Source organism: Excalfactoria chinensis, chromosome 1 (assembly GCF_039878825.1).
Source record: "Excalfactoria chinensis isolate bCotChi1 chromosome 1, bCotChi1.hap2, whole genome shotgun sequence".
NCBI classification, from domain to species: Eukaryota; Metazoa; Chordata; class Aves; order Galliformes; family Phasianidae; genus Excalfactoria; species Excalfactoria chinensis.
The window spans coordinates 82,971,108-82,997,633 of NC_092825.1; the positions used below are offsets into that span (position 1 = coordinate 82,971,108).

The 26,526-nt window shown below is 40.2% G+C and overlaps 1 protein-coding gene across 12 annotated transcripts in view; it reads left to right on the plus strand.

The window, feature by feature from the left end:
* Positions 1-26,526, plus strand: part of BBX (BBX high mobility group box domain containing) — a 122,506-nt gene that overhangs the window by 37,411 nt on the left and 58,569 nt on the right. The window contains exon 1 of one of the 12 annotated variants that reach the window (XM_072360170.1): positions 24,468-24,528. The exons of the other annotated variants lie outside the window; for them this stretch is intronic. The gene's annotated coding sequence lies outside the window, so the exon portion shown is untranslated. Of the gene's footprint in view, positions 1-24,467; positions 24,529-26,526 lie in introns of those variants that run through there. 12 annotated transcript variants of the gene reach the window in all.

The window sequence follows — 26,526 nt, forward strand, 5'->3', positions numbered from 1 at the left end:
ATCCTTCCTTTGGAGTAATCAACATAAGGTTTTTCATCAAAGAGAAGTCTGCCAACCCAGGTGTTTGCAGTTGTATCCAAATGCAGCCATGTTTTGACTAATCTTTGAATGAAGAAGTAGAAGTGCCAGAAAGATCTTCACACTTCAGTTTCCATATATGAAGAGTGGCTTTTGTATTACTTCTGCAATTTGTCTTTTTATTCTAGTGTTACATTTCCACATGGCTACTTTGCAAGCCAACCTGCTGTGTTGGTGTTTATATGTATACACAAAAACATGGATACATATAAAATTGTGTGCGTTTTTTTTGTGTAGAAGCAGGACAAAGTGGGCTTGAAATACTTTCACTGCTCATCACTGATCTTCAGTAGAACTGCAGTGAAACTGCAGTTCTGCTGCAGAATTGCTTTCTAGCTTCCAGGCATTACCATAACTCAACCCCAGAGCGACGAGTGGCAACAGGCAGCTCTTGGTGATTTCACACCTTTCAGCCAAAAATATACCTGTCTCCTCCAAGACCCCTGCATGTAGTGATCTGATCAACACTCCATTTGTCAGACCAGTGAACAGGTGAGATGTAGGGGCAGTCTGTGGGGATCAGAAGGGGGCTAAGTTAAACACTGGCTTTAAACATTGCCACGCTGCTGCTTGCTCTGAAGGAAACTTCCTTCAACCCTGACAGAAACAACAAGGCCTATTTTTCTTGTTCACCTGTTGGTATAGTTGTGATACTGCTGTTATCTCCTGTCAGCTGCAGTTTGAAATAGAGCTCCTTCACCGTACCGTACTGATGATTTGCACTTTTATAGGTCTTTTCCCTTGTACTACCAAGTGATTTATAGGATTGATGAAGAAAGCTAGGTGACACCTTTCCGACTGAGGTGGCCGGGGCAGATGGAATCTGCACATCACAAGGAGACTGAGCATGAACGTTAGGGAGCCCTCTGCCTTGTCCAGGAGAGAGATGAAGAAGCTCTAGTTCCTGATTTCTTTGTTGGGGCTGCTGTAGAGAGTAAGCTGTAATGCTGCAATTGCAAAGGTTGTGTGGCAATGTTAGAAAATGGCATGAAGGGTATTCAGCACGGGTTGTTCACTGCAGTAGATTAATCTCTGAGCAAGAGGGCAAGCATTTACATTAAAAGGTTGCAAACAGCAAACTTCAGTCTTGCTCTATTCTCTCTAAAGGAACAGTGGCAATGCTTTCTTCCAGAGCCTGCAATGTTATTGTTGCAGTTAAGTGATTTCCAGAAACAAGAAGAAATTTAAGATTTTGATCATGTGCCCATGATTCTGTCACAGGGCAGATGGCAAAGATAAGTGTGGAATAACAAAGATGAATAGGAGGCCTGGTTTGTTTCAAGCGAAAATGTTTCTCTGAAAAGCAATATGGATGTGCAATATGGATGTCCACTTTTAATTTCTTTCCTTCTTTTATTGTTTGATATGTATGTTGCAGTTAACACTGCTGTTCATCTGAAGGAGGAATATTGGAGGTTTTCTAATAAAACTAGTGCCTTAAATTTCTGGCACTTACCTGACTGGAGAAGTGAGAATTGAGAAGACATTACAAACTTCCATGGAGGTTAATAATCAGGTTTTTATGGGTTTTTAATACTATTTATCTATGTTTTATTTAAAATCTTGCTTCAAGTACCTGATTTGTGCATTTACGGTTTGAGTCAGCTTTGTGCACTACTTGCAGGTAGCTCTTTTATGGTGGATGCCTTCATTAATCACTTCAGTGTTTTGCCCAAATGAGAGCAACGGATTTGAGGCAGAGTAGGGATCAGAACTGGGGAAGGTGAGTTAGCATGCTGTTCTCCTGCTTTACTTGTCAGTCAGTGGTCAAGGCCGCTCCTTAAATTGGTGCTCCACATCTGTAGCTGCACTAGTTAGAAAATCACCTTACCCCGCACTATTTGTTTGTCTGGTGAAGGACAGTGAGCTACAAACTGGTTGGAAACGATACTGACACGTCTACTGTTCCCAGGAGTGTTTATGAAGCAAAGAACCTAAGTCTGGCCTTGAGGTTGATCACGAGGCATGTAACTGACAGCGATGGAGCAGAAGGAACATTAGCACAGAACACAGGGAAAATGAGTGCTGGGGACATGTTGCTGCCGCACACCTGTGTGTCGTGGTGAAGCACCACCAGCAGACTGCAGTGGCTTTAGGGGCTCAGAAATGAAGGCCCGAGCTCGGGGCTTGAGGAGGCTGCAGGAATTGCTCCTGGCCACTAGATGCCTCCTTCGGCCCGCTGCTGGGGCTGCAGGAGGGGCTCACTCCGCCTGGGCTGAGTGAGGTGTGTGCCGGGATGGAGGGGCTCTGCATCTCTCGGCTGCAAGAAGTGTTGAAGTGGTGTTGGGTTTTTCTTGTTTGTTTATTGTTTAAGTTGGTTGTTGAAGTAGATACAGTCAGAAATCGCAGATTTGTGAGGTTTGCTGTTCGGTACTTTGGCAAAGGTCCAGGACCTCATTGCAAACCATCATTTTCTTGCAACAGAACCATTTTTGTATCTTCCAGATGGATGGATGAGACTAGCTAGGCAGGAAAGGAGGGGAAGGGGAAAAAGAAAAGAGAAAAGGAAGGGGGATCAAACTGTGTGTAGAAATTCAGGCCCAGGCAGAATTTCTACAGTCTCCCTTCGGATTTCCCTGCATGCTCAGAGAGGCCACTCACCCTGCACTGCCTGGATTAAATAATCTTCCTGTCATTTAAAGACAGCAACCCTCAGGCTTCAGTTCCATAAATATGTTTTGCCAATGTCTGTAGTAAGCAAATAGTTGTTTTTTCCCCCCACTCCCTTCCCAGCCCAGCCCAGTCAGGATGAGGGAAAATGGCTTTAAACTGGGAGAGGGTAGATTTAAAAGAAATTCTTTACTGTGAGGGTGGTGAGATACTGGAACAGGTTGCCCAGAGAGTTTGTGAATGCCACCTTCCTGGAGGTATTCAAGGCCAGGCTGGATGGGGATTTGAATTGAGCAGCCTGGTCTAGTGGGAAGTGTCCGTGCCTATAGCAGGTGGGTTGGAATTAGGTGATTTTAAAGGCCCCTTCCAAACCATTCTATGCTTTTTCAAACTAATTAGATGATGAGGTGGTGTGGCTGTTGTTCCATGTGCTTCTCTCACAGCCATTTTTGTTTCTGAGGTGTAACAATGAATTTTCTTGCCATTAAATATCACGAGATCCTGTTGCAAAGTATGTGTGGGATAAAGCAGTAATATGGATAAGTGGTTATTTATTTTTCCCAGATGGTTTTTGCCAGCCGAGAATACAGTTGAGGTGAGACTCTGAACCACATCTCGATTTATGAAGACTTAAGATTTTCTTTAAAGTTGTTTGCAGTTGTGAGAATTGCAGTGTTCACTGTAAGGATAGTGCTAGTCCTAGTTTTATATGTTCTTAATGTGTAATTGGTTTAACTACCCTTCAGAACAGGTCATGCACATCAGCCGTTTCATTTCCATCATATTTGTAAGTTTTCTTCAGTTGAAGCTTTCTCTTAGATATTTAAGACGTGGTGATAAGCCCAAAGCCCTTTCTGAATTAGCTCCAGAGATGCAAGTCTGAATTGTCTTTGCAAACTGGGAATAGATTTTTCTTTGTACAAACCAGTGTCCCTTTTCAGAGTTGTTTACGTGGCATTATGCTGAGGGTTTGTTCTTTGGGCATAAATGCTACATAACAGCTGCTTTTTTGGTAGCTTTCTAGGTATGCATGTAGGATGTATGCATGCATATATGCAGTTCTTTATATACAGGTTAACATCTTCTCTGTTTCCCACACTTAAAGTGCATATACCTAGGCATATGTGCATAGACATTCTTCCCTTCTTGCTTGCCTTCTTTTCTCCCCCAGAACCCATACTTTGGGATTTGTAAACTTAAGAGCCCTTCTATCACAGTATAGCGATTTCACACTTGTCTAAAGGCATACTGACCCATAATTTAAAACTAAAGGAACTGTGTGTAACTCAAGTATGATAAGAGTAAAGAGAAACACCAAAATAATGAAAATTGGGATTTGGTGTTTCTTTAAATCACTACCAACATTTTTGCTGCTGCTCTTTGATTTTACTTGTTATACTGTTGTTATACTGTTGATACACTGAATGTTCTGTTTAATATGCTTTGAGATTTTCATGTTTTCCTGCATTATACTTCTAAGTCATAGTCCTAAGGAGATTCCTTTCTTGGCTTAATTGAAGGGCCAAGATTCATGGGCACGGCTAGAGAGGAAACTGACCACCAAAATATCAGTTCCTTCATCTCTATAATTAAACTTATGCCATATGAGTGAGCCATCTTTAGCAGGGGAGCCTCACTTCGCAATTTCCAGAAGTCCCTTCCAGTCTCTGTAATTCTGTGAATTCAGTTCCTTAATTTTCTACATCCAGCAAAAGAAATAAAATGGTTAAATAATTATGCTGCAGTGAGTTAATATCAGATTAGTAAAACTGAAGAAAAATAGGTAAAAAAAAAAAAAAAACAACTGGTAATTCTTTAGTTCCTGTTAACTTCTTACTCCTGAATGTTTTATTGTTGGATTATCACTACTTTTCCTGGTGCTGTCAGTGATCTTTTTGGATATGAATAGAAGGAAGCATGTAGTATGGAAGAAATTGAGGTGAATGAGATGAATTGGGAATTTAATATGTTTGAGCTAATGTGGCAGTAAAACGACATGAGCAGCTTAATTTTGTTTAGAGCTGTGTAAAGGGAGAGGCATTCACATGTGTATGTGTGTGCCATTCATATCTCCCATACCTTTGAATTATATATATCTATATCACTGCCAGTGGCGCAGTGGTATAAGCTGCTGCCTGCGGCACTGGAGGGCCCGGGTTCGAATCCCCCCCCTGTGGCGCAGGGGTAAAAGTGCCGCTTCGCTACACAGGGGGCTTGAAACCTGGGAGTTGGACTCGATGATCTCTAAGGTCCCTTCCAACTCGCACGATACTATGATACTATGATGATCTCCTCCTTTGAATTCCCCCTGGCCCCGGATGATGTGCAGAGATGTGCACAGGTTATCAGCTTCCAGAGCATCTGGCCTTTCAGGAGTGAGCCAGGCTGCCGCGGCCCACAGCACCAGTGACAGCGGTGCGTTGTACTAAAGGTCCGCTGCCAAGCAGGGGATCTGAGTCAGTCTGCAGCACTGAGAGCAGGGAGGGAAAGCTGCCTTCCTCTTGCAGTCCTTGAGCTGGCAGCCTGCTGCGAGCTTACCTCTCCTCCCTCCTTCCTCATTTGTCAGTGGGTACATGCTGACAGAATAGCCAGGCATTTTGTGGTATTTCTTTTGTTAAACTCTGAGTGTGGTAAATCTTCAACCCGTGTACTTTAGAAGAAGGTACTGCAAGTAATGTGATGTAAGGCCTTGTTATGCAAAGACCGGGGGAAGCAAGCGCTGAGAATATCATTAACTGTCTCAGCTCTGTCATCTGTGTTGTGTTTACTAGAAACAAGACCAAGGAGAATAACTTCCCTTAAACTTCTCATTTTGAATAAAGGGGAGAATGTTAAGGCTGTTGTGCAGCAATTTGACTTGTACGAGTTACTGGATTTGGGATTGAGTAAAATTTTGACTATTTCCTATATGCTTCCAATAGCGTTCCTCTCATTTATTATGAAATGAGATTTAATTGTAAGCTTGAAATCCACTTGGAGGCATCCTTCGTGAATGGCCTAGTAGAAGTTTGCCTCTCTCATTTATGTATTGTATTAGATTACTGTTAGCTGAGTGCATCTTGAAGCAAAAGCTTTTAAAACTTTTAATTGAAACACCCAACAAACACTGTTATATTCATGCTTTCACCTTGTATTTTGTGAAGTTCTGTATCTGCATGGCAACAATCTTAACTGCAGGTATCATTGCATTAATGCTTTCATAAAGTTTCTGACAACTGGAGCCTTTCCCAGTGTCAGATTTGGAAGCCCGGTTTCATTCCCCAGTGTCAGTGTTGACACAGGTCTGAGTTGAGTAATTTTAGCATTTGTTCTGAAGTGCGTATGCTCTTTGATGTGCATCCAGAAAATCGTTTCGGTGTGTGTGGGATGTATATTGTACACGGGCATGAGGGTTATGAGGGTTCCCTCTAGGATTAGATTTCCTCATTCTCCCAAAGCTGCTTTAAGATGAATGCTTTTTTTGTACTGCTGAGAATTGGATTTGGAGTAAAAGCCTGTCCTAGTGCATTGTGTAGGATCTGCCTAGACCACCAAGGCTGCATCAGAAGTCCACCCTGACTGCACTCTTCCATCTTCTTCACCCTTCCTGGCCTTCAGAATGGGAATCATAGAATCATTGAATGGTTGTGTTAAAAAGGACCACAAAGATCATCTAGTTTCAACTCCCCTGCTATGTGCAGGATCACCAGCCACCAGACCAGGCTGCCCAGAGCCACATCCAGCCTGGCCTTGAATGCCTCCAGGGATGGGGCATCCACAGCTTTCTTGGGCAACCTGTTGCAGTGCGTCACCACCCTACGTGTGAAAAGTTTCCTCCTGAAAAAAAAAGAAAAACCCAAATCTTCCTGAGAAACTTGCTGAAAAAGTGCTGGAATATTTAAATAGCTGCTGTTAGTACTGATACCTCATTTTCTGACGGCAGAGGGGCTAATTTCGCTGGTTTATTGAGAAATCCTTTGAAGTCATTCATAATCTCAATCTGGCTCCATCCCAACAGAGCATTTCCAGGTCATTTGCTACTAAACAGTCTGTTTATGGGCTGTGCCAGTGCATCTTGCTGGACAAGATGACTCATGCTTGTGCAGTGAGGAGCAGAATGAAGTTTCTGACAAAGCTTGTTTCCCCAGCTGGGACTTCAGCAGCAGCTCCACATACGGTTGTTCTGGAGACCTCTGAGGAACTCCTCACACTGCCAAGTTAGCAGCCAGCAGACTTTCAACCTCAGTCGTTGTGGCAGCAGGTGAAAGTTGTAGGTGTAGTTTCCAGGGAGATGGACAGTATGCAGCAGGGCTCTTGCGGCCTCCACTGTGGAAGTGGATCCCTGATGGCAACTGGATGATGCGTGTTCCGAATTCTGCAATCCTTTTTGTTTCTTTCCCTCTCAAATGAAAAGCAAAGCAGACTTCAAATATAGTACTTGATGCTTATTTGAATATAACACACATCACATATGTGACAGGGAGTCTGAATTCATCTCACAGTAGTTTTGTGTTTGAATTTGGCAGAAATCTGCAATGCCTCAGTTTCAAACATAACGTAGGGCAAGTCCCGTAGATGTGGGTGCACAAACCTGATAAGTGTTACTCATTTAAAAGTGGATTCAAGATGAATAACTTTTTTTGGTGTATGAGAATTCTGCGGTTGCCCGTGGCATTCTGTCGACTGGGCTTATTTCTAGAACGGTTAATAAGTACTGAATACAGTATTCTTTATGTTGTTATTGTATTTTTTTTCACAACTGCTGAATCTTATTCTTCAGGCCTTACAGATCTGTCAGTAAAAGAGTTAACAATGTAGTCTGTGTTACAGGAGAAACAACTACACTTACAGTTATACTATGTTGGAGACTCAGAGTGCCTTTTGTTTTGTTTTTCCTCACAGACGTCATAGTGAGGAAATGCAACTGAAAGTCTTGATTCCCCTTTCTCTTGTATATGCCTAAGGACTGGGACTGCAGGCTTGAGTGTTTTGTTTAGAAAGCACAAAAACTGGCTGTCTCCTTGTTTGTTTTCTTCCTTGACAGTCTTAAAACTGACATTTTTGGTAAAAATGTTTAAGTAATAGCTAGATATCTGTGACCTTCCCCTCCAGCCCCCTCCTCCACCTCTGCAAAAACGGTTCCAGTTCACCACTCTGATAAGGTCTATAGCTGAACGATGACATGGCTTTGGGGAATAAAGGAGTATACCATGCTGTTCAGCAAATACAGTGTGCAAACACAGGTTAATGGTTTACTACGCTTAAGTCTGGAAACCATCATATAGTAATTACAGCTAATTATGAGGCGATACAAGTGCATTGACATGTGGTGTCCTGGGAACACACTGTACCTTCAAAATGTGCTGCTGGGAAAAGGATTCAAATACTACCGTGCCATCTTAGGACAGAAATACCATTCTTCAAAATAACATAAATAATCATATAGCAAAGCCTGGCATCAGCACGCAGGACTATCTACTTAAGTGAAAGTTTGATGTAAGTATCTCTGAAGAAAGATTAGTCAATTCCTGCTTTAAGAGGATGCCCAGATGTACAATCAATTATCGCTTCTTCTTGGCTGAGGAGTAGTGCATAGAGCAAAGGCAGTTTCTTGTAATGCATTTTGGAACTCTTCAGGAGCTTGTTCACACAAGCACACTCTGTTTTGGCTCTGTGTTGAGTATGTGCCACAGTGCAAATGTATCAAATGTTTTGTGCTTCCTTATGACTCCCCTTCTTGGTAGCCTCTGTGAAATCAGAATTTTTATAGCCAGTTTTTCCTGCTTTTCTGCCTTCAAATGAGAGACTGTGGTAGAAGAAAGAACTGGCTTCCCAATATTTTATTTATTTATTTATTTATTTTGCAGGACTAAATGAATCTGTTCTTCATCCTGTTGTATTTATCCGTTTTATTGCATATATCGTATCTTCTACTGAAAGTCGGATTCTGCAAATGAATCTCAGCTCTTATGGCTAGCGTTTCTGCACAGTTCATCTCACCAGCATTTCACAGGGTCAACAGGAGCAGAGCAACAAGTGAAGGTTCAGAGGCCATGGCTCTTCAGGCTTCATCTTGAGAACATTTACATTTAGGCACAACTTTTCCGCTGGTCATCCCCTTTGTTGACCTCAGAGATAGATTACCTGTATACTTGAAACTGAGAACAGATGTAAATGCTTACATGTTGGCTAGTACAGAACTGGAAGGTGAGCTAGAAACTTAGCTGTGGAGTATAGAGCTTATTTTCCTGCTCCCATGCCATGGACTGGCCAGTTGGGTAAATTGTCTGGCCTCGACTACTGCCCTAAGAGGATAGGTGTCTTCTGAGGTCCTTGTCATGTCTTCCAGGCTGTGGGAGCTGCTCAGGTGGCAGTCAAGGCCTCATTTGGGCCACAGAATCCATCCTGAATAGCAGATAGAACTCAAGGCTTGGTTTAGGCCATGGAATCCATTCACAGTATCTTAACTTTATGTCATAGTGTTGGAATCTTTACAGAACAGGCAATACTGCAGTCAAGACACTGCTTCATAGTTCAAAAAGTAGTATTTATTGCGCTTATTAGAAGTACAATACTTAGTGTCATCCAGCCGCTGCATCAGTCTCCCAGGTCAATTGCATTTATACTGATAAGTTTCCTGGGGATGCTCACAGTGTTTGAAGACATGGTAAGGAAGAGATGCAGGACTGATGGATGACAGCAGTTCAGTTGATCTGTGTGTGGTGTGAACTGGAGATTATGAACATCGTCTTCAGCCTGCTTAGGTTGCTTCAGTTCTGTCAGCCTTCGATTTGGTTAATAGCGTAGTTTAAGAAACAGCTCTGTGGTATCTGTAAATGCCTTTTAGGAGCAGGGATAAAAGTACTCATATTGTTGTTTTCTGTGATAGTAGGCATTTGGAGTACCTGGCTTCTTGCAAGCAAAGCTTCTCTTGATTTACAGTGAGATTATGCTTCAATCCCTGCACACCTGCTTTTTGTTGTACTCAAATTTATGTGGGGGCTGCCTTGAAAACCGAGCTATTGTTATATTGTCTGTATTGGCCTAAAGAGAAAGGAAATGGTTGAAAATGTAGGTGAAGGTGCGCTTGGATGAAAACAATCAGCAATCATAGAGCACGGGGAATCAGTACATTTGTTGCAAGTTTATGTAGTCTTTGCATGAAACTTAGTGCCATGGAGTAGTTTTAATTCAGTACTGTTGAGATAAAACAGGAAAAATAGCTAGTATTTTTTTTAAGCTTGGGAAAAAAAGGCCTTGTTATAAATCTGTTGTCTTTTAAAACAGATATTTGTGGATTGTGGTCATACTTGGAATATCTTTATTTCCTTAATTAAAATGCAGTGCCTCTCATTTTGAGACTAAATCGGACTGAAGGGAGATTGCGAAAAAGATGGTCTTGCTGAGATTCCCTGCTTTCCTTGAGGTTAGTTTGGATCAGAAATCAAGTTCAGGTGCTATTATTCAGTAAAGACCATTGACCCTGTCAGAGTTCCTATACTGTCACATGTTTGGAAAAGGATAATTTTCTTTTCCTGCCGTTTACCTTGATTATAACTTTTCTGTACATAGTCTTCTCCTGCTGCTATCTGTGCATAGCTACTGATTTTAAAAGAAAGATTAATGTAGGGTATGCATACTGTCTTTTAAACATACACAACAATATGAGTAGATGTATAACACAGGGAAAACAAGTCCGGTCTAAACAAGCTTAGAAGAATGTTATTCCTCCAGTTTCTGTTTGGTGCATGTTTCTTTGCTTTTCCAGATTCTCAGAGTGCTTAGCATTTAAGTTTTTTATGTGTTTTTTCTTGTTGTTGTTGTTTTTTTATGGCTGCTGTGAGGTGGCTATCCAATAAAACTGAAGGGTAACTTTTAAGGCAAAGTTTCTAAGATTATATTTACTTTTACACACATGGAAATAGGAGACTTGAAAGCTCTTGATTGATACTGGAACAGCATGTCAAGGCAAAGCATTTTCTTAAAGCTAAATTGCAGGTGTGTGTGTATACATATTTACTATCTGGGCCTATCATTTAGACTATCTTTTACAATTTGGTTGATCATAAGGGTTGAAATTAGAAGCAGTCAGTCTAGCTGAGTTTTGAAACTGACAGTTTCAATATAGGAAATCTGTTTTTCAGTATCAGAGTGTTTTGCCACATTACGTTTTGTTGAATGAGTGTAATTCTATTCTTCCTTTTCTTTTTTGATACTTTCTTTTTTGTCATTGGTTGTCATTCAGCATTGAGTAGTATTCTGTAGAATTAAGAAAAAATAATAGTCACTTGTGCTCACTGTACTGCTCTTCAGTCTTTCGTAAGAGACCTCTAATTTTTTAATACTGAATTCTGTCAGTTGACTTCAGAGCAAAACAATGGGTAAAGATTTTATCATTAATTTTCTCTCATTCTTTCTTTCTTTCTGTTATGAGGACATATTCACTCTTTCCCAATTTATTCGAGGTGTTAAAAGAGAACTGAATAGGGATAAGGATCCTGTTGAGCTGAACGTGGCACAGATGAGCCTCTAAAGATGAATTGTCTTCCCAAGCACTAGTTCTTTGCATGCGTAGTTATTTTGGCATAGCAAATGTCTCAGTAGTTATTACAGACATAGGAATTTTGCAGCAGTTCTGCACGCCTGTCATTCTAGCAAAGCACCTCTACAAAACTAGAAATTAGTCTTGAGAGTTTTTGGCTTGTAGACTTAGTTATGAAGAATGCCAGAAAGATGAAATGAACACCTAAGGAATTGCATTAACTTTGACTTTATCATACTAAAAAGGCTTGTTGGGCTGTAGGTTACTTGTAGGATTTCTCCAACTAATAGACTGAGTGCAGAAGCTCAAGGAATGATAGGAATTTTCTTTGTTTGTCCTCTGGTAAACTCAGCTTGGGATGTCAAAGTTAATTGGGTGATTCTTGGGATTAAAAGTGAGTCTGGGGCCTGATTCTGTCTCTGCGGTTCTTTTATTCTGGGGTGGGATAAAGGGAAATGGGTCACATGCGTGGAAACTGGACTTGTAGACAGAACCTGGTGGGTAGGTTTGGTGATACAGAGCTGGAGTTACTGTCTGTTCGCTTACATTTCTGTCAGCTCCACTATAATAATGGAGCTGATAAAACTCCCGTTGTTAACCTCCCATCAGTGCTCCCTTTATCTGTCGAGCCAGAAAATGTTCGTTTTTTGTAGCTACTTTTAGGAGTGTGTATTTAGAGAAAACACATTTACTCCTAATGCAATTTCATGCATTTCTACTTTATCCATTTGTATACTGAATAGCAAACCAGCAGCACAGAGTTTTAATGTGGGACAGCCCCGTACAAGTACACGTACTTAAAGAAATCCAGATGAGAATTTGAAATGAGTATTGTTCAAAGTAATAAAGTAGTATGAATGTTTGACTGTGGCAACATTGAAATATCCCCACTTAGTACCATTGGCAGAATAAATGAGATATCAGTGTACTGTTTTTTATAGCACACAGGTTGCTGGTGCAAGTAAGAAGACTGAACAATTTAGGTAGGAAAAGAAACGCTCTGTAGAAGTGTAACAAATTTAGCAACTTTTATTTCCATCTTTTATAGAGTCTCTTTTTTTGTTCAGGTTCTGTGTGAGTAGATATACGTAACATAAATAACATATAATAATTTTACGTACATATTTATATAATGAATAATAAATAAGAGGAGGCTTGAAACTCCCACCCCCCACACAAATGCTCTGCTGCTGAAATTATAGAAGTGAAATCTGAGCCCTTCCTAGTCAACACTAGGAAGGTTTTCTGCGAATACCTTTGTGCTTCTGCCAGACTCAGGCCAGGAAGCTTGCTTTGTGCCCAATGCTTAAGCAGGAAAATCCAAGAGTTTCCTTGTCATCCTTTGATGTGCACCGGTCCTTCTTCCCCAGCAGATGAGGAGGGCAGTTCCAGCTGCCTTGGTAATTTTGTTATGTATAGGTCAGGATGCAATGAAGAACATGGTCTGTAAAGTGCTGTTCCAGCTTCATCCTAAACTCGGAGTGCTGGAGCATGCAACCGAACCCTCTCATTCAAGTGGAGGGCCTATCCCAACTATTTAAAAATAAACTAAACAACAGAAGAAAAATAGCCAGGAATAATGGTCATTTACTGCTGTGTACCTCCTTAACAAAGTTAGAGGTGAATGTTATTTTCAACTTTGTGGATTTCAGCTCCCATCCATTTGACTTATAAAGTGAAGGAAAGCAGAAACCACCAGAATCAGAGTTTGCAACATGCTAAAGGAGCAATTACACAACCTTAACTTTCCATGGCTGTGTGTCTGAGTGTTTCATAGGGGCCATGATGTGGAGGTCTGAGAGACCACTTCCCCAAGTGCTATACAACTAGCTATGAAGCTGTCTGTTCAGAAAGGGAGGGTAGTGATGTTCCTGCTTTTGCTCTCAGGGCAAGCTTATCAAGCATCCAATAGAGGTTTAATGTTCTTAGCCTTAACCTATAACATGGAGATGATAAATGTTTGCTTCTGCAATACATAGTTCTAATCAATCAAGAGTATTTCCTTTTCTCCTCTTGAATCAACCTAAAATGAAACATATAGATTATTTGAGAATGCACTTCCTCTGATTTCCATTTTTTGGTGTTTGAATTTGCATTTTTTCCCTTTATATCATAGAAAGGAACAGTTTCCTACTTATGTTTTGATTTGGCTTTTAATTTTTCACTCGTCTGTGGTCTGTGTCTTATCCCAAGTGTGTCTTCCATCAGTGGTCAGTATAGCTCAAGGTCTTCCTTCCTGAGGTGTTTTGTTTACCTTCCTCTAACACACTGCAGGACTTTCACAGTGCCCAAGAAATCCAAGGCAGACTGGTTTAATCAGATGAGATCACATTTATTGGACTCCCTGTAATGACTTAGCTCAATGATGGGAGTTAAACCTTTCATACTTTTTTTGTCCGTCCCACTTTACCATCAAACATCCAGATACAAATCTTTTAATTCAAAGAAGAAAAAAAAAAAGATATTACTTTAAAATCACATAGTTTGCATATTTTAGGCGCTAGAGGGCAGACTTTACCTGTGTGTATAAATTAATAACGGCAAACTAAAATAATTAGCTGTAAAGCTATAGAAATAAATGCCCAGTGCAAATAAACATTGTGATGCATGTGTTTTGTTTTAATAAAGCAAATAGGAAAAGAACTTTTTACTTTAGTTAAAGATGTTTCATTAAGGATTTCATTGTTGTTGTTGTGTGTTCTAAATTGCTTCAGCGCTCTGAAATTTGCTGACTGATTTCAGTTGAAATAACAGTGGCAGGATTGGTAGGCAGGCTGATTCCTTTCTGTCTCCCTTTTTGTAAATACATTACCTCATAGAAACTGTGCCTGTGCATATGTTCTGTGCTCACAGGTAACTGAGTAAATTACATTTTCCTTTCAGATAACTAACAAGAATATGGTGGGCAAAAATCGGTCACCTGGTATTTGGGTCCAAGATGGCCATTTTTGCATTGCATCTCTGTAATTCTTTACCTATTGTGAAGTTTGAATATGATTCTGCCATGCAAATGGGAAGCATTTTGCAGTGAGGTAAGAGATGGCAGGCACCAGCAGAACATAATCCCTCTTGCTTGTCTTAGCTACTCTTTCTCTTTATTAATTACTCAGTAGCAGGTATGTTTAAAAAAATAATATAGCAAGGCAATTGATTCACTCAGTGCTGTTCTGTGGGTATTAAAAATGACTGATTTATTGCTTGTTATCTCAGATTTTACAAATGGCAGGAGAACTATCTGGGATGTGCCTGTTACATAGGAGAAGGCTTGTGTTGCAATATTGTTAGAGAAAGCAGCAGTGTGATTAGTTGATAGAGACATGGAGGATGCTGATACCTGGCATAAGAATGCCAGTGGGGAAGGAGGGGTTATCAGCTGTCTGTGATAAAATTCCTTTCCATACAGAAGAATGTATGAAAAACATTCTTCAGAGGGATGTTGCTATTAACACCCCCTCCTTTCATAGATTTCATAGTATCTAACGACTGTTTTCAAGATTCAGCTCTCAAATTAGTTGATTTAAATAATTCCTGACTGTAAGTAAAACCTAACTGATTGAGTTTTTATAAAAGCTTGCACATGCAAGTTCCCGAGGCTTCAGAAGTAGTCCCTAAATTAAACAATTCATAATGACTTGTATCTGTCCTCCTAAAGTTGTTGACTTGGTCCCATTTTACCCGGCATCTCCCATGGTCCTAAGACATTCTTTCTTTTAAAGTGCTATTTTCTGCTTGCCTTTTTAATAGTATGGGCAGACATTAAGCATTTTTATAGATGAGAGCAATGACACCAAAAGGACCTTTTCTCATCTCTCATCTTTCCTCCGAGCACATTTTTTTTATTGTACCTTTTCATTTTCAGCTGCTCCGTTACTAAGAATGGTAAACATCCCTCTGAGACAAGAGCAATGACCTCAATTATGCAGAAACATACCACTCCATTTGGCAAAAGCCTAGTGCAAGTGGCAACATTCCGCAGAGCCCAAGTGAAGGGCATGTACCTTGTTCCCACCTAAGATTTAAATGCTGCGGGATCTCTTCCTTCTGTTGCAAAGCACTTTCAACAACCTCTCTTTTCTGCTTTTGTTTCTTAGTTGAATTGCAGCTTCGGCAAATAGACACTTAAACTTGTGTGATTTGTTTATAGCAAAAGGGCTAAAATGTGAGATGGATTACAATTAAGAATATACTCAATTGGAAGATGTTTTCTCACCTCTTCCTACTTCCAAAGGTGTTACTAATTGCCTGAAACAACAGTGGGTAAAACACCTCACGTGTAAATTACAGTGTTCAGAGGTGATACTGTGCCTTCTAGACAGCTGCATTGTGCTTGGCTGCTAAGAGCTGCTGCCCCCTTCACATGTTGGCTGAAGAGGCTGTCTGTTGTGAGACTTAGCACAAAGATACCTTCACTAAGACTAATGGACACTTGTATTTCAACTTGTCTATTCTAGATCTCTTTGTCTCCCGTCTCTCTTTTTTTCCTCTCTTTGTGGTTTCTCTGACCGCTTAACTCCTGCTTTTTGGATGATCATACTCACTTGCCTTGCTCCGAGTGCCTTCTTTGCAGCTGTGAGACACTGATCAGAGGCATCCCTCCTCCTTATTGAGGATTTTGCTTTAATGTTTTACTCGGTTTCTTTTTCTAGTTTTTGGAGTGTTTCTAAAGAATGATGAAACTTAGGTGAGTCATAACTGAAAATGTAAGAACGGTTACTTTACTCACTCATTTAATGCACTTTTAAGAAATGGTGCCCTGGGAAGCAAGTAATATCATTACACTCGGATGTTCTGGTATTATCAGGTGATTAATCTTCATTTGCACTAAACATTTTGGACTCTAGGTACATTATTTTTTTTCAGTGCTCAATGTGTTGGACTATATATTGCACTGACGATCTGCAACTGCTCATGATGGGTGCCTTCTGGGGAATGCTTGGAGAATGAGACAATTGGCTAAATGAAATGAAAATTTGCCTGATTCTGGATGGCAGAGTTATCTGCTTATAGGGCCCCAGAAGCTTTGTACTGAGCTGTAAGGTATGGTATATGGAATAGAAAATATATATCAGGTGCTATGTATAGTACAAAGGTGATAGTGTTGTTTTAGACTGGGAGTAGGACATTAAAAATAAGATTAGATGTGTTGGAATTATATTAGACCTCAAGGTGTCAATCTGTGAAATGTTACCTGTGATGGCCTTTAAACAGCAGAGTGCTTGGGTTCGTTCACTGGAAATGAGTGCGAGCTCTGCTTATATTTGCCATCTGTACCCTGGGGGTCCAGGAAGGAAACACTTAACAAAGATTCCCAAATGGCAGGAACAGTTAAGGCAGCATAAAGAATTTCATTATTATCCTTGCTGTCAGAGGAATGAAATGTACTGCTGTTCCATCATCTATTTCCCCTGCTCGGATGTATTCTCTGTCTCCTACTCTCCTCACAATGGTCTCCCCAGGTCCATGGGATGCTGGGAGCTGTTAGTGCAAGAGTTGGTCATCTCCAACCTGATCTGATTAGGGGCAGTTGTTGATAGGCTCTGTGTGTCATGCCCACCCACATGCTTGGTTGCTGCCAAGGCTTTCTGCTTCTGCAGCAACTCCTTGCTAGATGGGCTGTGGTTCAGTTCTTGTGCACAGATATCTTCCTGGTCTCAGTACCTTCACTGCCTCTGTGCAGGGACTTGTTTCCTGGTTCATGTATTCCCACATGGGTAAGCTGGCAGCTGTTGCTGTTCTGTCTCAGAAGTTGCTGCACAGCAATAGCAGTACATCTAGTGATTATGCAGCTCTACTCTGCCCCATCTACAGGCAGGCATGTATACTGTCAGCCACCTTTTTCCTCTCCTGAACGATCCCATGTCACTGGGAGCAGCTCCCATACACAGGCTTGAAAAAGACTGGCAAGGCAAAGAGGTTGGTTCCTTTAGTTGAGGGTGGTCTGAAAAAGCCTGGGAGCACACACAAGAAACACCACTTTATTTTCAAGTATCCTTTCAAAGCCATAGGGGCAAACTTGTACAAGCTATATAGATATTCTTGTGAAGGCACAATCGGTTCATATGGATAGCACTCGGAATAACTGTGCTTTATAGTAAGCTTCATTTTAATTTGAAATCTTGTTCTGTGGCTCATTTATTTTGAATAAAATCTGAATTTACCTATAAAAGGTATGATTTTCCTTTTGAAATGGCTTGTGATATCATCCGACCAGCCAATTGATTGCTTACTCTGTTCATTCAAAATGGAAGGATGTGGAGAAGGTAGCTTCTTTGAAACCCAGCACCGCATAGAGGCTGGGTTTATTTCTCCCTCTCTTCACGTCGCATTGAACAAATAGTAACAACCTGTCCTATTTCTGATGGGTGTGTGGGCATGTTTCTTTTCAGCCTCTGAGAATTAAAGTCTGTTGGGAGCTGGGACTCCTTGGGAATTGATAGAGAAGAGCACTTTGCACAGCCCTGGCTTGTATTGCCCTCAGTTTCGTTTTTTCAGTATGTTTTTGTGTGGATAAGCCCCCTGCAGGTTGGGGAAGAACTGCATTTTCTGATTTGTGTGATTCTAACTCATAGGCAGGATCGAAGCAGGTGACAGTTTTAGCTGGGATAGCTATCAGACCTGTAGCTTCATGTGAGCCTTTTCTAATTCAGAGGTTGGTTATTGTTTTGTTTGGCTTTCTGCATCAGAGACGCATAAGCAGCTGCTACTATTCAAGGGCTGTTTTAGACTAAAGGCTATATTGAGCGAGTCCTTGGTAAAGATACGTATGCTGTATAAGTCACTCTGAAAAAGCTTTGTGGCAGGGAATGATGTCCATTTCATGAGTGGGTCCTGCTGAGGTAGAAAAAGAAGTTGAGCCACTACCATAAAGCTGTTCTGAGCTCTAAGGATATATGTGCCGGCGTACATAGTTTCTGTTAGCTTGATGCTGTTTCTCAAACTTGATGCCTTCAGCAGGAGAAAGTACTTGAAGTGTTAGCAGAACCGCTCATTACTTCATGCAAATCAGACATGTAAATGGTGGCCTGATGACTGTTGAGTGCGGCCATTCTGTTTTCTTCATCAGTTACGTCTCCGTGTTCCATCTCCATGTTCCATCTCCATGGTACTTCTGTTGTCTGTCAAGGCGTTGGCTTTCAGGGTCCCTGGGGGGCTGTTATGTCCATGCCTCTGGGTTGGGACAGACAACGCTGACCTGCAGCTCTTCCAGGGTGTTTGTGGTGGTGAAACTGTCGCGTCTTCACTAGAAACAGCCTCTTCTAGACAGAAGGGGGCATTTGATTCTTCTTTCTAGCTGGTGTTGGTTCTTGCAGTGGTTGCTTTCCTCCAGCAGCCCTGAACAGCAAAAGGTGGGTAAACTTTATTCATCGCAAACTAATGGTAATTGTTTGCAGAGCTCAGGGTGTGTGGGTTGACAGTTTGTAGCGAATTATAGTCTGTGGCTTCAAAGTAGGTAAGGAGATGGAAGACTGGATGTTAGTTGTGACATCTAATTCTCTCTCGCTGTTTAGAAAGGTGTATACTTCCCCATTTTCCTGTAACTTGAATAATAATTATATCTTAAACATGGTCTTAGGTAAGCCAGAATTGTGCTGCCTTATTCATGCAGAAATTGAGGAGTTTGGTGTGAGCATTGAGATCAGGACCATCTTTGTTTTCTTTTGGCTTTGTACAGCAGCTTTATTGGATTAGGATGTGGTAGATAACCAGAATCTGGCTAGCACCTGACTGCGTATCTGAGCCTTTTAAGACTGTGTTTAACAAGTGAGTTGGGTGATGTTACTGAATTGACCCAAATACTGTGTGTAGTCAGGGAGGCCTTTGAGATGTGGACGCCTAGTGGGTGTTGAGGTTTGATGGCATGAACCTTGCTTGATATTACTTCTCTAGGCTGTGTTTCAGCAAAGAAAAACGTTAACTATTTTAAATTCAAATCTACGGTCTGATGCTTTTTCTGGGAGTACTGTTGTTGCTGCGGTAAGGTAAAATAGATAAACTTCACAAATCTCATTGATTTTTCTCCATGTAAAGTTCCTTCATTTGGCTTTCATAAGCCAAAAAAAGTGCCTGACCTGGCTTTTTGTGTGATCAGCTACACAGCTCAGCTATTCAAACTGTGGCAACTTAGTACTGCTTCTAAGCTCACAAATCTGTTAAACCCAAACGAAGGTAGTGAACTCTCTGAATGCTTTGTTTTATGATGCTTCAGCTTTGTGGTATCTTTTATCAGAAGTCTACCTGGGTGTTGTTTTTTTTTGCGACATGCTGGCTGGCACATATGTCTTGAATGTAAGTCCCATCATTCAATTTTATTCCCTTGACATCCCATGGACTTGCCGATGCTTAGGAACCTGACTCAGCTAACTGAAAATAATGGTTATTAAACTGAAATAGAGACTGGAAGCATCTGAGTTGGTTTTAATTTACTAATTTGTGAGTTCCTTTGTGAATAAAGGCTTCTTCTTGTTCATGTAATGTAAATTCCATAGTCTGAACAAGGAAGACATGTTAAAAGCCTATCTGCTGATATGAATGTCTGTACTTGCTTATCAGAAGTTATGTGACTCAGGTAATCTTGAGAAAGCAAAATGTCAAGTACTAAACACTTGCTGGGTGATGTAACTGGCTTTTACCGTTGTTGTGGAGCTTTCTTGTCACTGAGCTCTAGCAGGCTGCAGCATAAGTGATCTGCCGAGATGCATTTTGCCAGATATTAATGTCATGAATTATCTAAAGTGATTCATAATTGAGAAGAGTCTTTCTACAGGAAACAACAACAACAACAAAAACCCACAAAAACAAACAAACAAAAACCACCGCTCTTTTCAGGCTCTTGTAAATGTGTTTATGTAAAATGAATTTCACAGAATTACGAAACCTGGAAGTTGTACGTGTCAAAGTGGATCTCAGCTATTTCAGTTTAGACATAATTTCACTATGCACGCAATGCAACAGGGAAATTCTAATTTTTGCCGAATTATATCTTGTTTACTTAATTCAGCGAGAATGTTTTAAAACGATCTCCAAGTTGTTGTATGTGTTTACTGCACAAAGCAGGAAGAACTACGTTACAGATCTATCAGCAGAAGTTGGTTTTTCTTCACTAAATACCTGTTCAGGGAGCTCACAATGCATACTAAATGCTCAGCTGTATTGTAGATTATGTGAAGCATGAAATTAAAAATCTAAATATTTATCCTGGGCTTTCCCATTAGTGTTTCATTTGGCTTTACAGTGGACTCTGTGGTGAAGAGGTGTTCCAAACGTATGTCACCTATGTCATAATGCAGCTCACGGGAGATATCCAGGCATCCTCTAAGCTCTCAGTTTGTTTCCCCCTTTTTGGATCGTCTTTCTTCATGAAGAAAACTTGATTTCTATAACCTAGCATAGGAATTGTAGGCCACTACTGGTTTGGTAAGTCTTACTTTTCCATGCAATAGTGAGGGCACAATCTGAAATAGTCTAAGGGTGATCGTTAGGGCTCTTGAATACAACGTTGACTAGGAGTTAACTACTGGTCTGTCTGTATTCCCAACTCTTACACATGCTGAACAAAATTACCTTTTTGTCTAAGCTTAGTGTAACCTTATGTATATTTTTACAGAGCTTCTTTAACAAAATGGCGGATGGGAGGGGAATGCTTTTTGTTTTTTAGTTTTCTTTGATTCCTTATCTTTTCTCCAGAGTGATACTGTTGCAGAGTTGGCTTTTTTTGTGGTTGCAACTGTGTGGTGGTTTTTGAAGATACAGCATGTCTGTAATTTTGTGTAATGATACTGTTCTTGTTAATAAATACTAAAGGCAACAAATAATAGACAGTTGTTTTTCAGGCATTGCGCAGCTCACTAAATATGTTTTTTGAAACCGAACTTAGAGTAAATTCAAGTTTACAGTTTTCTGTAAAAAAGGAAACATCATCTTAGGATTTCAGGAGACATCCTGTGGAGTTTTGCCTGGAGTCTGCCTAAGCACTAGCAGATGGATCTGCTGTTACCTGCACGAGGAAGGACTGACCATATTCAATGAAACCAAAATTACAGCAAATGGGAAATATTCCACAAATGTAGCTTTGCTGTATTGTTTACAATTATTTCGACATTGTCAAATATTTAATAAGTAATTGTTCATCAAATTGTCTTAAGAGGAGAAAAGTTGATGTCAATACTGTGTCACATGATAAAAAAAAGCCAGCAAATTCTCCTCTGCTTGCGAGGATTCAGTCTTGAAACTCAAAGAGGCTTCATCAGTGATTTTTCCCTTTACATCAATAGTTCTGTACTAATAGTTTCTATTCAGTAAGCTATATTTTGACTTAAATATCCAATACCTGAAAGGTGCTTACAGCAAGAGCTGGTCTCTTCTCACTGGTGACAGGACAAGCGGAAATGGCCTCAAGTTGCGCCAGGGTAACTTTAGGTTGGATATCAGGAAGAACTTCTTTACAGAAAGGGTTGTTAAGCACTGGAATAGGCTCCCCAGGGAGACGGTTGAGTTACCATCCCAAGATGTGTTTAAAAGCCATTTGGATGTGGTGCTCAAGGACATGATTTAGTGGAGCGTTGTTAGTTAGGGTAGTATGGTTAGGTTGTGGCTAGACTCAATGATCTTTAAGGTTTTCTCCTATACGAACAATTCTGTTATTTTAAATGCAGGTGCAAGTAGAGTTTCTACTTGGCTTGTAGCATAGTAGTTAGATGTAAACCTTCAACAGATATATTATGTCTGAGTACATATCTCTGTTTCCATCTAGGAATCTCTTTATAAGCATAAGGACCTATTTTACAAAGCTCATTAAAAACTTTGTAAGCATTCACAAAAATTCAATTTTACCTGTTGAACAATCATCACAGATCCCCAGCAGTGATCAAAAGAACTGGGAGCAACAGTGTTCCTGCTTTTGTTTCTCTGTGGTCGTAAAGATATGAAGATAAAAACCATAATGCCTACCTGTAATCTTAACTATCCAATCTTGTTTTTGAGGTGTGCGTTGCTTGTGAAGTGGCTTTTTTGTGTTGGCTGGAAGTTTACTGTTTTGTTTTTTTCCAACTGACAAACTCATGCAGCAGTTTTCACCATCCAGCTGGAGCTAGATTGCTCATGCTTGTTTTCTTTCTTTTTTTTTCATGAAGCTACTTCTTTAACTGTAGGTTAAGAAATGTGAGTTTTAAGGAGGCTGTAAAATAAGCAAAATGCAAATTCCAAGTTTAAATGATCTGTCTTACTGAGATGATTTCTCATTTCCATTTTTATTGGTCTCTGGTGCTTTTTTTGCTAGTTCTCTGGAAGCCCTTACCCAAAGGAGATGCAGTAAAATAATGCAGGCTGAGATCCTCTACTTGTGACAGTGCTGGTTTCAAGTGCAGCAGTTTCAGGTTAGAGTTCTATCCGATACTCTTAAGGTGCATAATAAGGCTATACTTAAAAGAAATAGCCAACAACAGAAACTCAAAAGTATGCTGTTTTCCACATGCTGTTCATAGTGAAGAAAAAGCCATAGGACCTGGCAAGAGAGGGAACCAGTGTGTTTTATGTGTGTTACTTCTCTTTTTAAGACTTCAGCATTAGTTACCAATGCCTCTGTTAAATTGTTTCCCCACAGGGTTTTATTCCTTTTATTTTATTCAGATCAGTTTACTATCTAGTTGCGTTGTTACTAGTAGAGGTTTGCCTTTGCTACCGTTGCTTATCATGAGGCATCTGTCTTGTAGGAAGTATTTTAGCATGATTGCCTTCCTATTTAGGGATTCTGTTTGTTCTGTAGATGCCTGGTTTTAGTTTTATTTTTCTTTGGAGGTAAGCCTGTGCAGTGGAAGTGTGAATTAATGCTAATTGGTATGTGAACTAGCATGATTTTTCCTCTGAGCTACCTTTGCTGTTGTACTGAGAATGTTTACAATGATGAGAACTCATTTGTTCTTCTTAAGCTTTAGCTAAACATTTGACTTGTCATAATTTAACCCTGACATAAGGCAAGCTGATACCAAGACTTCCAGTGTCAAAGTTACCAAAGGCCAGCTTTCACAAATTAGGTTTTAGTCTTTAGGACTAAGATGAGTCATTTAATCTGCTGCAGTGAAAATATGAAAGTAGAAAAGATGCTGAGGCATAGAGGCTCGTCTTCCTCTTCCTGTGATCAGTTAAATTTTTTTCCATTGGGAGTAAATAGTTAAGCTGCTTACCATGTAAGATGGTGAAGATTTTGCGGTGTGTTGCCAAAAGAGCAGAAATTCAGGGTTCTTACAGTTAATAGAGGAAAAAAGTATTATTGGAGTTCACTGAATTAAAGGAATTTCAACTTCTTCATTGATGTACTAACACGAAGAGAGTGGAGTTGAGCAGGTAGGTTGGCACATCTATGTTTATGCCTGCTTCTTTCCCTTACCTCAGTGTTCCATTTTAAGCCAGTGGAGGAGCTCAGGTTATAGATAACAAACATAGCATGGGTGTTAGGATATGTTTTCTGCTGGAACACAGGGAACCAATATAAGCTGTAGAATTGTTGTCTTGTAGCCTGCAATTACTGACAGCCAGCAATGGCTTCTGAGAAACTCATCACTTTCCCCAGACTTGAGAAAATATTAAATACTCATAAGGATGTTGTTGAGTGACAGAAGGCGAAATGAATTGTGACTTGTTGGTTACTGTATTAAGATATCTCTCTCTTCTAATTGAAAAGTTTCTAGATCTCTTGTTATAAAATGGTTAAAAGTGTTTAGCTTTGATAACTGTATTGCATTGTGAACAAGTATCAACAGGTAAGGATCACTTAGAGTTTCAACAGTGAAGGCTTCAAGTTACTGCTTAACAAATGGAGCATGTTTGGCATTTACGTGTTTATGAGATCTACCCCTTCTGAGAGGGCTTTGTTAAAAGCCCATCATTTGAAACTCTAGAATCCACAGCCAGGTTAGGGAGGATCTTGTGTTCTGTAGTGATGTATCTCTGCACTTAGAAAAGAAAAAAGAGAAATCCACTTTCCTGATTCCTGATGAAATTTCAGGGCAAATTTGGACTGTTAATAGAAAGAACTGTCTCAGTTGGTGTTTGAATTTTACATGCTGGCTGATTTTAGTCTCTCCTAAAGAAACCTGTTGTGCCTTCACTTAAGGCTTCTGAAACTTGCTTGAGTCACAGAGGTTGCTGCTGAATTAATACATCACAGTAGTTCTAGACTATCTAAAAGACCTTCTACCTCTTTTCTCCCAGCCTCCAACCTGACAAAACAGAGCAAATTAAGCTAAGCTATTGTGGAAATTAAAATAGAAAAGTCCTCTTCAAGCTTGTTGAATGAAGATTGTTGGGCATCTTCACTGTTTCCAGTAAGTGTTGGATTGACAAATCATTCTGGGTCATCTCCAAATGCTTATCACTTCATCAGGGATCTGAATTATCAGGGAAGACTTGTTCTTATTAAGGTATTTGAGCATAGAGCACAGACTTTAAAACGGGTGTATCCATGGCAGATCTCTGAGGATGTTAAACATCTGGATTTTAGAATTTGTTCTTCAGGTGCCAGGTGCACTTTTTAATTGTTTAATTACATGCACTACTTGACCAATAAGCTCAACCACTGACTTCCAATATGCTCAATCACTGCCTTTTGCTGAGGCTTTTAGGGGTTTCATTAGACTCATAATGACTATGGGAAAAAAAAGCTTGGATTGAATTGGTCTCAGATTTCCAAATGCAATGACAATGTCATACTTTGTCTTAAACCTTATTTATTTAGTTATTTACTGGGGGGAGAGGTTTGCAAACTTGTATCTGTAGGACTGGGTAGCTTTCTGAAAAATTAGAGGAGGAAGGATTGAGCTAAACAAACCATGCTATGTGTTATCCAACTGCTGATATTTCCAGCTCTTCTGCATTTAGAATTACTGGCAAATGTGGTAAGGTGGTTGTAATCTCAGCTTATTGCAGATCAAATAAAGCAGTGTCATTGTTCCTGTGGATTATGCATGAGGTAGAAATCAGACCCTGAGGTGTCTAATTGTGATCTAAGGTGCACAGAAACATCTGGGGTACAGCAAGCTGGCTGGTCTCACCTCAGTCCTGGAATGATTGGTGCACTTGTCTTCATCAGAGCTGTTTCCAGGCACATGAAAGACAAGAAAATGACTAGAAATAATTAGCAGGGATTTGCCTTGGGCAAACTCTACCTGATGAATATAGTAGCATTCTGTGATGAAGTGATGAGGGCAAGGGCATAGCAGGGCAGCCTGCTTATTTGTTATTCATTTACTCCTACAGTAGCACAGTGGCTCTAATTGACTCCAGCTACGTAAAAGGCTGTTGTGAAGAAGATGGACTGAGTATTTCTTAGAGATATACAGTGAAAGGACAGCCAGAAGCAGTAAGTCACAGAATGCAACAGGGGGAAGTACTCGTTGGGCGTAAGAAAAAATATCTTTCGTCATGAGGATGATGGAGCAGGTGCCAGGGAGGTGCTGGAAGCTCCTGAACCATTCTGAAGTTAAGCCTGCCTTGGGCAGGACTAAACACCTCCAGATGCTATAACTTTCATTATTTCTTTTTTGATAAAGAACAGATTTTCTTGCTAGCTTGCTTTCTTCCATCTGAAGTTAAGTTGTTCATGTCCAGCATCCACCAAGTTTCAGTGAAAGTGGCTGTGAGAATGCAATGAAAATACCACCAGTTAAATGTAGGAGCATGAATGAATTCCTCATCTCTGTGGGAGTTGCTATCTGTTCTTCAGGATTTTGCATTTCCTACTCTCTGAAGTATAGGGGTTTGTATGTTTTTCTGTTTCGTTATTGTTATGTGAGACGCTAAAACAACCTTTTTCATTAATTTATTTATTTTTTAAGCTACCTGACTCTGATTTTAGACCTTTTCCATCAAACAAAGTAACTTAATGACTGCATGCAGAATTGTAGCTCATTTTTCGCGTGCATCTGTTTCACGCACAAAAAGTAGCAGATTTGTGCTTGGTGTTGCGTGGCAATCTGGGGGGAAGTCCTTTGCTAGCTTGGCTTGGATCATTTTGTTGTGTGGTCTGAGTGAGCATCCATGTGAAAGAATACACAAAATAGTTTTATCCTCAAAAGGGATAGTCACTCTGTAAGCCAAAACTTTCATACCTTTCAAATTAAATGCACATTCTTATTTAATTAGTTAACTGAAGGTTGAAGCGCAACAATGTAGGTAGTGAGGTATGGAATATGGGACTAAAAATTATTTTTCTTTTGTTTGCTAGGTGCTAAAAGGGGGTTTTCAAGTGCTGAGGAGCTCAGAGCTTTTGCTGGCTAGACCTGCAGTAAGATATAATTCCTTCTGATTATGCCCTGTGATCTGAC